This window comes from Euprymna scolopes, chromosome 18, assembly GCF_053919585.1.
Source record: "Euprymna scolopes isolate OS-2025 chromosome 18, ASM5391958v1, whole genome shotgun sequence".
In the NCBI taxonomy this organism is placed as follows: domain Eukaryota; kingdom Metazoa; phylum Mollusca; class Cephalopoda; order Sepiida; family Sepiolidae; genus Euprymna; species Euprymna scolopes.
The window spans coordinates 80,535,676-80,550,971 of record NC_136499.1 but is presented as its reverse complement, the minus strand read 5'-3'; the positions used below and the strand labels follow the sequence as shown (position 1 = coordinate 80,550,971).

Below are 15,296 nucleotides of genomic sequence, written 5' to 3'. Positions count from 1 at the left end.
CTGAGGCATCCGTCATGTCACTTTTTAGAAAACTGATGAAACATAACAGCAGGTTATACTGGGATGCTGCATTGGAGTGACTCTTTCAGCAGTCCAAGGATAAATTCCTAAACAGCATCCGGGACGGTGTTCAAATATTCAATATAAATCGACCAACATGCCTGACCACAGACTGGAGTCAAACAGGAATAAGTACTCCAAAAAAACATTGTGGCAGCCCTTCTACAATGGACCACCTTTGTGGGCCAGGTACTGGAAGGTTGTATATGCCGATTCCCAATTCGCTAGACTTGCTGAAAGCTATTGCACACTGATTGAGGGAGAAGCTTTAGCCATAAAGTTTGGATTGGAAAGCTGCAAAATGTTTTTTGGGCTGCCCCCACTTGATACTATTGATCACAAACCCCTCATATCGATATTCAATGATTGTAACTTTGATGAAATTACAAACCCAGGATATTAGACATCAGAGAGCAGACCCTGATTTACAAATTCAGGGTCATGTCAATATCAGGTAATGCCAATGGTGGGGCAAATGCTATGTCCTGCATACCTGCACCTAGCACCAAAGTTGCAGCAGCTGAATCAAACAACATGAAAGAAGCGTTGCAAGCTTCTGCAAGAATCTCGATACAACCAAGAAACATCTCCAATCAAAATGGCATACATACAGCGAAAGGTTAAGATAGATCAGCAATACGTGAACCTCGTAGATACAATAGAAAAAGGATTCCCTGAACATAAGGATCATCTACGTCCGAACATTAGAGAGTTCTGCAATATGCAGAGTGACCTATACACTAGTATTCAAGGAAGGGCGCATATAATTTTTTTTTTTAATTACATCATGAACTTTATTAACGAGGTTTATATTGCCTACCAAGGGGTCAATAGTATGAGAAGCAATGACACACAACGATTTTTCTTTTTGGCCTGCTATGGGCACACAATTGCAAAAAAAGCATAATTAATGCATGCGCTGCAACAAAATTGCCCCATCAACCTATAAAGAACATACACTCGAGCCTGTTCACCCAAACTATCTATTCCAGTCAAAAGTGATGTATACTTTCAACATAGCTGGATGGAAATATATGATATATGCTGACAGATATTCAAGTTGGACAAAAGTATCTTCAATACACCAAGATGGCTAGGTATCCACAGTATGCTATGTTCTACACAGATACTTTATGAATTATGGTGTGCAGGAGGAAATTGCTTGTGGTGATGTATCTCTATACATCTTCAATGAATGGAAGACATTCCTCAAAACATAGGGCTTATCTCTGTGAGTGTCATCAGCCTATTACCTGCAAAGATAGCAGAGCTGAAGCTGCTGTCAAACACATGAAGTAACAACATTAACAACAAACATTAACAACAAACATTAACAACAAACATTAACAACAAACATTAACAACAAACAGCTGATTGGACAGAGTAGTGTTATATAATCCTAAAAATAGATTAAACTTGGTTTAAAGAGAAAGCCTTAAATTTAACTTATTTTGGCCGATGAAGAATGCATCTAAGCCTTTTCTTTTTGTTATTGTCTGAATTGTTGCCAAATCAAAAGGAGAGAAAGAGAGAGTGTAGGAAAAGAGAGAGAGAGAGGGGAGAAAAGAGTTGAATGAAACGTTCAACGGATATTAACACCTCCCACCTCTTCAGTATGAAAGCGAGTTGACAGGTTTATTCAATCTACACACTTTCTGACCCCTTTTGGTTTTGGGTTTCTTAGCGCCAAAAAGTGAACAAAGAAGGGAAAAGGAAAGACAAGCGAAATATGGAGGGAAACGAAGAAGAAGAGAGAGAGAGAGAGAGAGAGAGAGAGAGAGAGAGAGAGAGAGAGAGAGAGAGAGAGAGAAAGGAGGAATAAGAAAAACAAAGAACATTTTTTTATAGAGACACTTCTGAGAAACCATCATGGCGAACAGACGGTGAACCCTGCTTCGGGTTATTGTTGAGAATGGGCGTAAGCCATGGATGAGTGCGGACACTCATCGATTTAAAACTAAACAGAAAACTAATTTACAATAGACTAAGGATTTGGAGAAAATATTCTGAAACAAAAGGGAATGATTTACGGTCTTTATAATTTATAAACTAACATTTGAGTTGTGGACATGTGTCGCGAAACCAAATGCCCAAAATGAAAAAAAAAAAAAAAAAAAAAAAAGAAAGGAACCCTAAAATAACAGACTGACAAATAAACCTCACATAGGAAAAAAATATGAACTGTAAGTCCTCTCTCTATATATGCCTCTTTGTGCGACGTATCGGCGATTCGTTTATTTTGCCATTTTTATTGTTTTTTTATTGATGTATTTTCCGTTGGTGTTTTTAGACACTAAAGAAGCTCATCATGATTTTTTTTTTTTTTTGTTATTTGGTTTAATCCTTTTTTTTTTCACCTCCTCCCTCCCTTAGCCTATTATTTTCTTTGTGATAAAATTGATTTAAAATTTAAGACCGCGTTTGCCTCCGTTTTCTCTCATGTCCTGTGCCTATATTTTTTTATTTCACGTGCCTGAGAAAGGTGTTTCCCTCTCCTCTTGGTCGATATACCGCATGCGTTCGAATCCAAGGACCAAAATTTATTTCCTTTTTTCTTTTTGTTATGTAATCTTCCTTCGTTGTTCCCAATGGAGGGGCATTCGTAACAGTAGCAAAAGCACTTCTACTCCATCACAACACACCCGCCCCTAACCTGAATGACCAAACCCAACAAAATTCCACTGTGAATGGTTGGAACTAGCTGATTTGCACGACAGGACCATAAACCAGCGGTTCATCAACAACACCAAACATACTGAAAACAGGCAACAACTCAACCCACTAAGAATCGGGGAACACATGTTAATTCAAAGTCAACATGGACACAAACCCCTACATTGAAACAACTCAGCCACAGTTGTTGAAACCCTCTCTCATAGGGGTCGACGACAGCAGGAGAACCACACTCTGAAACCGCCGTTACCTCCCCAAAATAAACACAGGTACCTGCAACTTGGCTCATGATGACACCCTACAAGATCGCTTACTAAACGACAAGATGGGCATCCATGCTCTACAATCTCCTTTCCGGAAAGTCAACACTCTCAAACACAAATAATGCCAGCACCAGCACCACTTTCCGTGCACAGAACACAAATAGAGAATGAAACCCCGCAATACAGAACAAAAGACTGGAGGCCAGATCTAGACCTGTCTGTAACAGACAACTACGCTTTAGATTTAAGGACTTCCAGCTTGAATAAAAAATAAAATAAATAAATAAGTAAATTAACAAATAAATAAAAGAAAAAAATAATAACATGTTAACTTAATGTTGAGTTATCTACCCTTGACCCGAGCTCTCCACGAGTGGCGGAGAGAAGTGCATTGTCATGGCAGAGTCAATAAAAGATCTCACATACATCGTAGATGAATATCTAAATGCTTGTGTCCTGTTGTCATTCCTCATTATGTAATGTTCCTATATCTTAACTAGACAACGGTGACGGGAGCATGAAAACAAGAACAGCAAACAACTCGGGAACAAATTGTAAAACTTAAAATAATTTTATTTAACCTGAAATATTTTATTTTGGTATGTGGAAGATGTGTGAGTTAGAATCATTCTTGAATGTTCATGATCTTCCATGAGTATGAAATTAATATGATTAAAGTCCATGAAATAAGTTGGGAAATTTGCATTTTTATAAGACGAAAGTTCAGAATTATAATCCAAGTGAAAAAAATATTATTTGCTGGAAGTCTTTCGTAACTGAAGAAATCCTTCTCTACTGGAAAAATCGTTATGGATAGCACATTGTATGAAGAAAAACAGTGAATGAAAGTATACGAAGAAGGAAAGAGTTTTGTGAGGAAAAATATTAGTCTTTGTTGTTTGCATGAGCTTCAGCTTCATTGATTAATTTATCCGTTGCAGTTTGAACTTAGTATTCTTAGCAGTGCAGTTTTAACGTCTTTTAGATAGATTTAGACATGAGTGATATGACTTGCGGAAACGTTATCTAGACTGTTTTGTTTTTACACATTGGCCCTTTTATATTGGCTTTCTAGAATGTTCCAACCCATTCACTGTCTACATATGCGAACAGACAGAAATATAGTCCCATGGATTTGTGTGTAAAAGAACACGTCACAGCCACAACTCTATGCACTGATAGAATTGCGTGGGTAAATGACGACAAAATCAAATTGTCTCTGAAATGAAAAAATTCCGGCCAAATAGATTCTTCTGATTATGTGACAAGTGACTTGATTTAGTTGGTCACTACAAAGCTTCCGAAAGTGTTTTTTCTTCACCTGGTGTAGTTTACCAGCTAACCAATTCGACTTTCTTACAACAAGGGAAGTAACCTATCTCTCTCTCTCTCTCACTCTCTCTCTCTCTCTCTCTCTCTCTCTCTCTCTCTCTCTATATATATATATATATATATATATATATATATATATATATATATAAGTGAATATGTCTGTGTATGTGTCTGTGTGTATGTCTGTGTGTGACATTTCTCTACGCAATAACTCTGTTAATTTTCAGTCTATAGACTCGAAATTAAATATACAGGGTACTGAGATTTAGGAAAATCTTTGCAATCAGAAATTTGGCTGTTAAGGGGTTAATGTTCAACGATTTGACCTTTGATAACTCTACCAAACTCCTCCACCAATTTTGGGTATAAACACTTGAAATTTTAGATATAGGACATGGATCTAACTTAATAACTTGATTTGAGCCCCAAACAATAAATGTTAAGGGATCATAATAGGGGTCAAGTTAAAAAAATTGACCGCTTTTTTTTTTTTTTTGCTCAACATACATCTCTAAACACACGGGCAACGCCGGACTGAAATGCTAGTATATCTATAAAAGTGAAAGTGTCTGTCTGACTGTCTGTCTGTGTACATTTCCCTACACAATAACTCTGTCAATTTTCAGTCTACAGACTCGAAATTTGATATATAGGGTACTGAGATTTGGGAAAATCTTTGTAATTTGTTTCAGCCAGAAACTTGGCTGTTAAAGGGTCAAAGTTCAACTATTTGACCTTTGAAAACTCTACCAAACTCCTCCAACAATTTTGCGTATAAACATTTGAAATTTTAGATATAGGTTCCTTGGACATTGATCTAACTTAATAACATGATTTGAGCCCAAAACAATAAATGTTAAGGGGTCATAATAGGGGTCAAAGTTAAAAAAAACTCTGCGGTCTCTACAAAATGACTCAGCTAATTTTTGGTCTAAACATTTGAAATTTTACATAAAGTGTATTCAGACATATGACAAGCTTTTTAATCGGTTTTTGCCTGAAAGATTAGCTGCCAAGAGGTCAAAAAAAAAAAAAAATTGACCTTTGCGATCTCTATCAAATTATTAAGCCAATTTTTGGTCTAAACGTTTGAAATTTTATATAAAGGGTAGTCAGACATGCAGCAAGCATTTAAATCAGGTTTTGGGTGAAAATTTGGCCGCCAAGAGGTCAGAGTTGAAAGAGTTGACCTCTGCAGGCTCTACCAAATTCCTCCGCCAATTTTGGGTCTAAACACTTGAAATTTTAAATGTAGGTTACTTGGACATGGGTCAAACATGTTAATTTGATTTGAGCCCAAAACAATACATGTTAAGGGGTAAAAATTGGGGTCAAACTTAAAAAAAATTTGACCTCTGTTGCCTCTACCAACTTTTCTCTATGGTAATTAAGGAAGCCTATTATACAGAAAGGCATTACGGTACTTATACACAAACTTTTTAATATATACATATGCACATAAAGTTATGAACAGTACATAGGGCCCGAGCAAAGCCATCCTGAACTGCTAGTATATCTATAAAAGTGAAAGTGTGGGTGTCTGTGTGTCTGTGTACATTTCCCTACACAATAACTCTGTCAATTTTTAGTCTAGATACTCGAAATTTGATATACAGGGTACTGAGATTTGGGAAAATCTTTGTAATTTGTTTTCGGTCAGAAATTTGGCTGTTAAGGGGTCAAAGTTCAATGATTTGACCTTTGAGAACTCCACCAAACTCCTCCAACAATTTTGGGTCTAAACACTTGAAATTTTGTATATAGGTTCATTGGACATGGATCTAACTTAATAACTAGATTTGAGCCCAAAACAATAAATGTTAAGGGATCATAATAGGGGTCACAGTTTTAAAAAATTTGACCTCTGCGGTCTCTACCAAATTATTCAGCCAATTTTTGGTCTAAACATTTGAAATAAAGCGTATTCAGAGATAGGTCAAGCTTTTTAATCGGTTTGGGTCGAAAATTTTAACTACCGATATATAAATCTATATGTTTGCATGTTTGCCTAAAACTTTCGACGGAGGCGACGGATTTTCGCAAGATCAGTATCGTTTTGAAGCTCAACCGTTCAGGGAAAACATTAATTTCTTCACCCTCAACAGGGCACTTTTCTACAGGGAGGGGTCGCTTTTTTCGCCGATATTTTCGAAAGTCATCCCCCTTTTTCGATTGGCTAGCCTTAATTAAAATCTACATCACTTCCGGTTTGGCGGTGGCCGTAACAGCAAAGACGTCACGTTTTTTTCCCGTTCTTTTCCTCCTTTACGGTACAGATTCGAGCCTGCCTTCCTAGTACCACTTTTTTTTTTTTTTTTTTACACAACAGACACCTCTAAACACCCGGGCAACGCTGGGTACCGATACTAGTATAGCTATAAAAGTGAAAATGTCTGTGTGTGTGTGTACACTTCCCTATCAAATAACTCTGTCAATTTTCGGTCTACAGACTCGAGATTTGCTATTGAGATTTGGGAAAATCTTTTTAATCGGTTTTTGGCCAGAAATTTGTCTCTTAAGGGGTCAAAGTTTAACGATTTGACCTTTGAGAATTCTACCAAACTCCTCCGCCAATTTTGGCTCTTAACACTTGAAATTTTAGATATAGGTTACTTGGACATAAATCTAACTTAATAATTTGATTTGAGCCCAAAACAATAAATGGTATAAGGGGTAATAATTGGGGTCAAAGTTTTTATAAAATAAACCTCTGCGGTCTCTACCAAATTACTCAGCAAAATTTTGGCCTAAACAATTGAAATTTTACATAAAGTATATTCAGACACAGGGCAAGCTATTTAAACGTTATTTTGCTGAAAATTTGGCTTCCAAGGGGAAGATTTTACCTTTGCGGTCTCTAGCTAATTATTAAGCCAATTTTTGATCTAAACATTTGAAATTTTACATAAAGGGTATTCAGACATGCAGCAAGCTTTTTAATAAGTTTTAGGGCGAAATTTTGGCTGGCAGAGGTCAAAATTTACAGAGTAACCCTTTGTAGACTCTACAAACCTCCTCCGACAATTTTAGATCTAAACACTTGAAATTTTAGATGTAGATTACTTGGACATGGGTCAAACATGTTAATTTAATTTGAGCCTAAAACAATAAATGTTAAGGGGTCAAAAATGGGGTTCTAAGTTAAAAAAAAAAATACAATTTCTCTATGGTAGTTAAGGAAGCCTATTATATAGAAAGGCATTACCATACATATTCACACTTTTTAATGCACATAAAGTACTTAGGGCCCGAGCAAAGCTAGGGGGAACTGCTAGTCTATCTATATATCTATAAAAGTGAACGTGTCCGTCTGTCTGTCTGTCTGTCTGTGTATATTTTCCTTCGCAATAACTCTGTCAATTTTCAGTCTACAGACTCGAAATTAAATATACAGGGTACTGAGATATGGGAAAATCTATGTGATCGGTTTTCGGCTAGAAATTTGGCTGTTATGAGGTCAAAATTCAACGATGTGACTTTTGAGAACTCTACCAAACTCCTCCCACAATTTGGGCTCTAAACACTTGAAAGTTTAGATATAGGTTCCTTGGACATGGATCTAACTTAATAACTTGATTTTAACCAAAAACAATAAATGTTAAGGGGTCATAATAGGGGTCAAAGTTAAAAAAATTGACCTTTTTTTCTTTTTTTTTTTTTTTTTTTGCTCAGCATACACCTCCAAACACCCGGGCAACGCCAGGCTGAAATGCTAATATATCTATTAAAATGAACGTGTCTATGTGTCTGTGTACATTTCCCTACGCAATAACTCTGTCAATTTTTAGTCTAAAGACTCGAAATTTGATATACATGGTACTGAGAGTTGGAAAAATCTTTGTTATCCGTTTTCAGCCAGAAATTTGGCTGTTACGGGGTCAAAGGTCAATGATTTGACCTTTGAGAACTCTACCAAACTCATCCGAAAATTTTGGGTCTGAACACTTGAAATTTTAGATATAGGTTCCTTGGACATGGATCTAACCTAACTTGATTTGAGCCCAAAACAATAAATGTAAAGGGGGCATAATAGGGATCAAATTTTAAAAAATTGACCGGGTTTTTTTGTTTTTTTTTGCTCAGCATACACCTCCAAACACCTGGGCAATGCCGGGCACCCATGCTATTATATCTATAAAAGTGAAGTTGTCTGTGTGTGTACGTTTCCCTACCAAACTACTCTGTCAATTTTCAGTCTTCAGACTCGAGATTTGACATAATGGGTATTGAGATTCTGGAAAATCTTTATAATTGGTTTTCGGCCAGAAATTTTTTTGTCAAGAGGTCAAAGTTCAACCATTTGACCTTTGAAAACTCTACCAAACTCCTCCGCTCATTTTCGGTCTAAACACTTGAATTTTTGATGTAGGTTACTTAGACATGGATGTAACTTTATAATTTCATTTGAGCTCAAAAAAAGTAAATGTGTAGGGGTCAAAATTTGGGTCCAAGTTAAAAAAATTGAACTCTGCTGTCTCTACCAAATTACTCAGCCAATTTTTGGTCTAAACATTTGAAATTTTATATAAAGTGTATTCAGTCATAGGGCAAGCTTTTTAGTCAGTTTTTGCCCGAAACTTTGAGTGCCAAGAGGTCAAAGTTTAAAAGATTTAACCTTTGTGGTCTCTAGCAATCTATTCAGCCAATTTTGGGTCTAAAGATTTAAAATTTTACATACAGGGTATTCAGACATGTAGCAAGCTTTTTAATCAGTTTTTGGGCGAAAATTTGGCTGCCAAGAGGTCAAAGTTGAAAGAGTTGACCTTTGCAGACTTTACCCAACTCCTGTGCCAATTTTGGATCTAAACACTTGAAAATTTAGATGTAGGTTATCTGGACATGAGTCAAACTTTTTAATATATATGTATACAGATGCCCATAAAGTTATGAACAGTACATAAGGCCCAAGCAAAGCTAGGCTGAACTGCTAGTTTACCTATAAAGTTTGTTTTTTTTAATTGATATTAAAAGTTTACTTTTCCTGTTGTTATTTATTTTCTTTCTCATGAACGCAAAATATGACACAAGGTCGTTTTTAATGAAAAAGAGGCACACTGGAAGTAGGCAAAAATAAAAACATTGACTGATATTTTCCTCTCTCCTACTGCAAGAGGATGTGATACAAGGTCAGAACTATGCCTGTGTAGCTTCGTCAGCATTCTCTGGTGAGGTCCCCCTTGAGGCAACAAGTGATAAATTTGCTCCTCTTGAAAGTAAGGCCTGGTAGGGTGGATCACTTCGGGTTACACAGAACATTTTCCATTGCGTTCGACAACAAAAAGGCCACCGAAGTTTCTATCAGACTAATTTATGTTATTTCATCAAACAAGTTTAACAAAACAAAATTAGGCACAAGGCCAAAAGTGGGGAGGGAGGAGTCTATGGTCATCTAACCCATCCACACACCTCTCGACCTTCTTGTAATCAGTCTCGTTTCTTATAAAGTCACTGGCAGACAACGTCCAACAATATCTCATCACTCAGCACCGTTAGCTGATTTGTACAGGATATTTCTTCGACTACCAGTCCACCTGCAAAGAAATCAAAATTCATGCAACATGCACTAATCATGCAAAAGTTATATGTCCATGTAAGAAGGATTATATATGCCCTTATATATTTCATTATCAAAAGAAAGCAAAATTTCAGTTCTAATGAAGGGCGATAACTCGCCTTCTATTTAGTTTTTTTTTTTATATATTATCTTCTCTTGGACCATTGTCTAGTTTGATCTGGAGTTAAACGTCTAGTTCAATAATAGCTCATCAAAAAGTTCTTAGAATACAGTTGTTCAGTTCAGGTCCTTGCAAATAAAAAAAATAAAAAAACAAATTTTATGATGCTATGCAACTGCTCGTAACCAAAGAACTTTGTAGCTGTCTGTGCAAGGGTTCGACAAGGCCATTCGAGCAGGGGTAATAAGCCGTAGTCTTTATGTGATTTGTTTCCAATAATTGGTTAAATTTTGTAAAGAGAGTCGATTGGAATCGTGAGCCTCTATCCGTTGTGATTACTGAAGGTACTCCAAAGATCGCTAACCAATCCTGTAGTATAGTTCTAGCTATTGTCGTAGCCAATGTGTCCTTGACGGGTGCGGCTGTAGGCCACCTGCTAAATCTGTTCACTATGGTGAAGATTTGGGGTGGATAATGGTCCTACCAAATCGACATGGATATTGGTAAATCTAGCATCAGGCCCGCTGAAAGTGCACAGTCGTGACTTTGTGTGCCTGTGAATTTTATTCTTTTGACAAGGTTCACACATCTTAATCCAATTTCGAATATTCGATTTTTGTACCATTTGGCCAAACAAAATGGTTTGCTATTATTTTTACAGTGGCTCTTTTGCCTGGATGGGATAAATTGTGGAAATGGTGGAAAACTTGTCGTCTGATGTTTGGTGGTATGTATGGACGTGGTTTTTTTTTTTTTTTTTGTCGCAATAAAATGTTGCTGTACTAAAGGGTCCGAGCATTTCCTTCAGTTGTAAAGGCGTTTTCTGTTGTATTTCTTCTGCGAGTGTTTCATCCGTCTTTTGTTCTTGTGCAATTAATTCCATACTAAGTGTTTCATCCGTCTTTTGTTCTTGTGCAATTAATTCCATACTAAGTGTTTCATCCGTCTTTTGTTCTTGTGCAATTAATTCCATACTAAGTGTTTCCTCCGTCTTTTGTTCTTGTGCAATTAATTCCATACTAAGTGTTTCATCCGTCTTTTGTTCTTGTGCAATTAATTCCATACTAAGTGTTTCATCCGTCTTTTGTTCTTGTGCAATTAATTCCACACTAAGTGAACTGGAATTTAGCGAAGTGATTGTAACTCATGATAATGCGTCTGCTACAATGTTTTCTTGTCCCTTGACCTATCTGATATCGGTGGTAAATCAAGATGTCTGATTTCTCATGGGCCATATGTGTATGTAGAGCATACGTTAAAGGTTTATAGTCAGTATAAACGCAAAAGTTTCTTCCTTCCAACAGATGTCTGAAATGTTTAATTGCCAATTAAATCGCTAATAGTTCTCTTAAAAAGGTACTGTACTTTGTGTCTTGCTCTGTTTGGCTGAAAACAAAAACGATATAAGTCATTGTATCTTCGGTATGTTTGTGAATAACTGTTCCTACAGCTCTGTGTGACGCATCTGTTGTAAGTGTGAGTTTCGTTTTTTCACTATCCTTAACATAGTTCAATTTCGTGAAATTGACTAAAGCAGTTTTAGCTTGATTGAAAGCTTTTAAAGCAGATCCTTCCAACTTTAACTGTTGCTTTTTCGTTTTGTTCTTCAATAGTGTCGATGTAAAGATCGTAGAACAGTTGGGTAAAAATTGTCTGTAATAGTTTATTCCTTGCTGTAACATGCTTTTGAATTCATCTTTCGCAATCCTGTATTCATTGGGTTTCAAACGTCACGAATATAAAATAGACGACCTTTAGTAGAAAATCCAGCAACAGTTGTCGTCTCTACTGGCTGGAATATTCGTTTCCCTGTTTCTTATTGTTACAGGTACAAGGGTAAGTACAACGTCTCGCTTCAGTACCGAATTGTTGATGATAATAACAATATTTACTCGTTCTCTCCCGTGTGTTGTTTCGACCTTTACTAAGACTTCATCTTCTATAGCTCGGTCATTTATTGAGTGGGTACCGACGGTCTGTCTATAGTGAGCCGTTTAGACCTTCCAAACTTGCTTTGTCTGCTTCGAACACACAGACACAGAACAAGCTGTGTACAGTAGCACACACGCATGGAGCGGAGCGCGTGCAAGCATCACATGGCTTCTGGTGACCTTTGACATAACCTTCCGTTTACCTCCTTTTTCTCCCTCTTTTTCGCTTGACATCAAGCCGTGCACACGTATAAACCACACGCTTCATAAGCATGCACTTGGAGAGCAACAACAGAAACATGAGGTAGGTTTGCGTATTCTTCATATAAACATTGTTACCTGTAAAATGCTTATACATAGAGCTAATACAATACGGACAATCCAAGACTTATAATTAAGCTATATATCGCTCGTGTAAAGTATGAACTATAACCTCAACAGAGGTCGACATGCACAAGCCACAATCACACGTCCTTACGTGGCTACCCACTTATTGCACTAATGTATAAACTTTGTTTTGTTTTAAATAAATAATGTAATTTTATATATATACTGGTATAATGGTTTTCTTTATTGCTAAGTCGTGAACATGCTTTCTATACCCTCGCAACAATTGGTGATCCTCGACCTCGACCTCGACCTACAAAACTTTTCATTCCTTATACCGAGTATAAAGCCAAACAAAAGGGAAGCATTTTTACACCAAAATCCTTTGTATTCCTCCACCAAGATCCAACACCCATGCCTAACCGTATGTTGTAACCTTTAACCTGTCTTTCGTCTGTTATTGATTTTTTTTTAGTTGTTGAATTTTTTTTTTTTTTGCGTACAGAAAAACACAACTACTAATAACAACATTATCCAAGCAATCGCAAAAAAATAAAATAAAATAAAAGTTTCATATTTTCCTTTAAAATAAAAAAAGTTTTACATATTCTTTTTTCCCCTCACAAAACACACAACAGTAGACTGAGAATATTGGATAGTATTTTGTTACCCCTTTTTCTGCACCACCATGACCAAGGATAAATCTGCTGCTAGTGCTGTGGAGGGCTTAGTTTCTTTCAGGATGCCTGCCTTTAATTCTCGAAAACCACACGTATGGTTTTTTACAGACGGAGGCTATTTTTGCAAATAGGAAGATTACTTCCCCAGTGCAAAGATATTATTACTTAATTGAGGCACTGCCAGCAGATATTGCCGAAGAAGTAGAGGACATTTTTAGAGCACCTCCTGCTGAAGATCCATATACAGTGCTTAAGCAGGCCATTCTGGAACAGACGAATGTTTCGGAAACAGCCAGGTTGAAACAACGCTTCAACGAGTTAACCTTTGGCGACCGAAAGCCTTCTCAGCTTCTGAGACAAATGCGAGGTTTGTTCGGTGCACGCACGATGGATGACAAAATCTTACACCAGCTTTGGTTGGAGAAACTGCCCCCTCAATTATCCCACATACTGTCCATGTTCGTTGGAGATAAGGATCTGACACAATTAACGGTCATTGCCGATTGTGTCGCTGACAATTACCACCACGCGTCAGCTGTAACCACTGTCGCGACCAAATCTGCCGCTACAGCCTCCGCATCCAATTCCAACCCGGAATCATCAGAAATTGTTGCCAATACATGCAATACATCTTCTCCTTGTACCGGACCAATTGATGTTGCCAGAGGTTTTCATCTACATGAATCTGGAGATAAACCGACTTCAGGGCGACAATCTTAGTGGCCTGCTCAATCCCCCTCCATTTTCTCATAACCTCTTCGCATACGTCAATCCTCTTTCCAGTGCGGCAGGCTACATATCTGTTTAATTCTCTCAAATCCAGTACCGGTCTAACTTTGTTCTTTGAACAACTGCCAGTAATGGTAGCACTCCTTTTTCTTCCCCTGTTCACAGTTTCAGAATTCCCTCCTCTATCCACCTCTCCACTTCTTCCTCGACTCCTTTTCTTATTTCTCCTCGCAGTGTTTTCTCGTAGCAGCTTACTTTGTTTCGTAGTTCCTGAGGCCCGGGGATCCATTTCCATTCCACCTCTCACCATCGAACCTCGCCAGGAAATCCTCGTCCTCGATGCAGCAAGCCTCCGGTTTTTGCGTTCTGATATTTCTATCACCTTCCACTCCTGCCATTCCTACTGCGCCGAGGCGTCCAAAAGTTACTTGGCCCCCCTCTCAACGTATCCCCCCCCCCAGTTGGTTGATCGCACTTACACCTAAAACCACATCAACATCACCAACTAGACAATCCAACACCAGGGCTCGTAGTCCAATAGGCACACCTTGCACCACTACTTCCGCTGTTATCTCTCCTAGGCATTCCACCTCACTGCCATCCACAGTCTTAATACTCCTGGCTCCGCGCCATGATCTAGCAACATTCTTCGCTACCAACGTCATGGTGCAGCCTGTGTTTACAAGGGCCATGGCTCTCTTCCCATTGGCTACTACTGGTAACTGAGGAAACGTTTTTGTTGTGCACCATTTCCACATAGAAGGGGGAACCACTGGCGCAATGGCTCCCCTTCACTCATTTCCCTGGTCCCGTGAAGCAACGCAATAGCAGCTAATGAGCCCCACTCGTCCACATCGGTAGCAGGTGACCCCTGGTCTCGGCTCTTTGCAAGTCCTTGAGCAGGTGAGGACCCTGGCATCGGAAGCACTTGATGGCAGGTCTCCCTCCTGTTGCCTTGCTGCCTGTCTCTCGTCATTCAAGTGGGGCCTCGTGCACTTATTTCCACTCACAGCTGCAGCCACAATTCGGCCCTTGACCAGGACTCTACTTCCATCGTATTGATCTCAGTGATTCTCTGCATGTTCATGGAGATTTCTTCTGGGAAGCCGTTCACTAGGTATAGCTTTACCGTCATCTCCAGGCTCCTCCCCACATAACCAGCCAATTCTGCCAGTCTCCTAATCTCTGCAGCAAAGACGTCAACAGACTCGCCAGTCCACCTCAAACTTGCAAGCTTGCCGAGTGCTTCAAATGGACTCTTAGTGAAAGCCAATTTAAGTCTTTGCTCCACTGAGTCAAGGTCTCCCTTATCTTCATCGCACCTCTGCTGGTAAATAGTGAGGGCTTCCCCCTCTAAGTAGAGCGGCAGCAGGGTGACCACGTCTTCGATTTTTTGCAACCTTGCCACCATATTTAATTTTTCCAGCCATTTAATTAGGTCACCCTCCCAAGTGAAGGGTCTCAGCATCTGAGTTGAGAGTCTCCAGTCAGCCATGTTAACCTGCTTGACAAACCGAAATAGCTTCTTGAGTTACAATCAGGATTCGGTTCTGGGGTTCGGGAAGGAGTCAGTCACTCGCTTGACAACAGCACGTTTCTGCCCTCTTCTTTTCCAATCGACCACAC

The 15,296-nt window shown here is 38.5% G+C and overlaps 1 long non-coding RNA gene across 1 annotated transcript in view; it reads left to right on the top strand.

The window, feature by feature from the left end:
• The window catches only part of LOC145297664 (uncharacterized), a 228,620-nt gene that overhangs the window by 149,774 nt on the left and 63,550 nt on the right, over positions 1 to 15,296 (top strand). The window lies entirely within an intron of this gene.